We start from the raw sequence: 2255 nt of genomic DNA, 5'->3' as shown, positions 1-2255 counted from the left end.
ATTCTAATGTAAATATACATATGTATATATAGTGGTTCCATATATTTATTTATGTGCAAAGTAATTAATATATTTAGGTGTTGTTTATTTTTTTATAATTAATAGTAATAATATAAGTAAAGGACGGAATAGCGTAGTTCGTAACGTTTCAGACTAGTAACTCTGAGGTTGCAGGTTTAAGTCCCGGCTGTGGCACTCCAATTTTTATTTATAAAAAATGCGCTAATATTAAAAAATACCGGCTTCAATTGAAGTCACATCAATTGGGTATAAATTAAATTACATAATAATTTATAATTATTCATATATAGTATGTCACCGATTCCCAGACTTTTAGTCTGGTGGTTAATATTTACTTGTAGGTATTCAATACTTCTGATTGACTTACTAAGTTGGTACAGATTTACCCCATTGTAACGCATTGAGCTTACACCTGTCAGGTTATAATGGAAGATTTAATAATAAAAAAATAAGAAAAAAGTCTTTGAACATGTCAACGAATAGTAACAAGTATGCTAATGCAATTTCTAAAAAAAAATACTAAACCTCAACTTTTAAATATATTAAATATGTTAAATTAAGTAATAAATTTAATTTTTAAGTTTTAAGTTAGCCATTTTAGTAACATAGTTAGTAAAAAAAAAATTGTAGTTAATATAGTTAGGGGTAGTCAGACATAATGATTCAGTTCCCTTGAATTAGTGGGACCAAACTCATAACATAACTACTTTGATCAATGTAAAAAGTATGGAGATTTATTTAAATATGTTTGTTATAAATTATTATAGTACAAGGCTTATCGCATTTATACCGCAAATGACATCATGCTTAAAGTCTATAAAAAGTACAGTTTTTATTATTCACTTTCCATTGATTCTACGAACTCCTCACGATGAAGACAACAAGAAGTCTGTTTTATATTTTAATTGTTTTATTCCATACAAGTAAAGTATTTTGCTTAAAATTATGTGTATTTGGCTTTAATTTGTATTAAAATATGTATATGTTTTTCAGAGTCATTAAATGCGCAAGAAAATGAGGAAAAATCGTATGTATAATTTGATCGCTATTAAATCGATAGTTGTATTAAAAAATAATCTTTAAATTCCAGCACGAATTGCTTAGCTCCAAAAAATCCGGAAAATGGATTTTTTACTATGTCTAAACAACAGGTTAAAGAAGGATCTGAAGTTCTTGCAAAAACATCTTTAGAGCTAACGTGTGCAAAAAATTATAATGTAATTGGTACTAAAACATTGATTTGTCTAGAAGGTGGAAAATGGGACGAAAAAATACCTTACTGTTTAAGTAAGTGATATTTATGGATAAAAAATATATTCAAAATAATCATATAAAAATATTTACTTTTCAGATGGTTGTGAAAAGTGTGGAAATTATCAAGAGTGTAATAATGAAAGCGGATCATATAGATGCGAATGTTTAAAAGGATATATGGAAAGACCTACACTCGATGAGAGAATCGGTGATGAAGGTGAACCGTTTGTTTGTGAAAGTAAGTGGTTATTTGTTATTGATTATTTATTTCCATAAAAATTCTTTGTCTAAAATAAGCGTTTTTTTTAGGTAGTGGAATATATCATAGAATCTCTTGGAGTTTGATATCATTTACTCTGCTGATGTTTATGGGCGTGTACATGTGTTAATAAGTCGGTACTGCTTAACCGCAATATATTTTTGTGTTATTTTATGTATCTGATTAACTTGATGCATATATTATATTATTCGCTTTATGAGTATCATACTTTGCATATGTGTATAACCACATCCTTTATTATATTTAGCGATAGATTCCATCATAATTTATTTTGCATTTATAATGTATAATAAACGGCTTTTCTAATAATCAGGTATGTACTTTATTCATCTACCACCTATTTTCATAATTTTATTTTACTTTGGGGCTAAAAATATTTTTGCGAAAATATTTTTATCAGTTTAGAAAACTGTTAACATATGTATCTTTTAAATACATTTTTTCACCTAAACGTACTATAAACTAATGCAGTTTCAAGCATAAAGTAACGGATGATTTACAAAAAGTCATCCGCTTTTGTAAATCATGTCCTAGCTAGTCACAATGCATTTGTGGTAACGAAGGTATTTGTGAGTCATCAGACGGAAATTGTCATGCACTATTGATAAAAAAGGAACGCGAACAAAAAAACCTGCTTTACTTTCTGCGGTCAAGCAGTTTGTTTTAATTATTTTTTTCTTGTTTTTTCTTGGAATTAATA

General features: G+C 27.7%; 1 long non-coding RNA gene across 1 annotated transcript; it reads left to right on the top strand.

Moving 5' to 3' along the window:
- Positions 1–788: 788 nt before the first annotated feature.
- Positions 789–1864, top strand: LOC148231436 (uncharacterized). The gene is made up of 5 exons (XR_015810866.1): positions 789–944; positions 1015–1048; positions 1112–1308; positions 1373–1513; positions 1585–1864. It is a non-coding gene; the product is annotated as an uncharacterized LOC148231436 (long non-coding RNA).
- Positions 1865–2255: the final 391 nt, after the last annotated feature.

Source organism: Plectrocnemia conspersa, unplaced genomic scaffold (genome assembly GCF_051122295.1).
Source record: "Plectrocnemia conspersa isolate PC_06_02 unplaced genomic scaffold, ASM5112229v1 ptg000009l, whole genome shotgun sequence".
NCBI classification, from domain to species: Eukaryota; Metazoa; Arthropoda; class Insecta; order Trichoptera; family Polycentropodidae; genus Plectrocnemia; species Plectrocnemia conspersa.
This window is presented reverse-complemented; position numbering and strand designations above follow the sequence as displayed.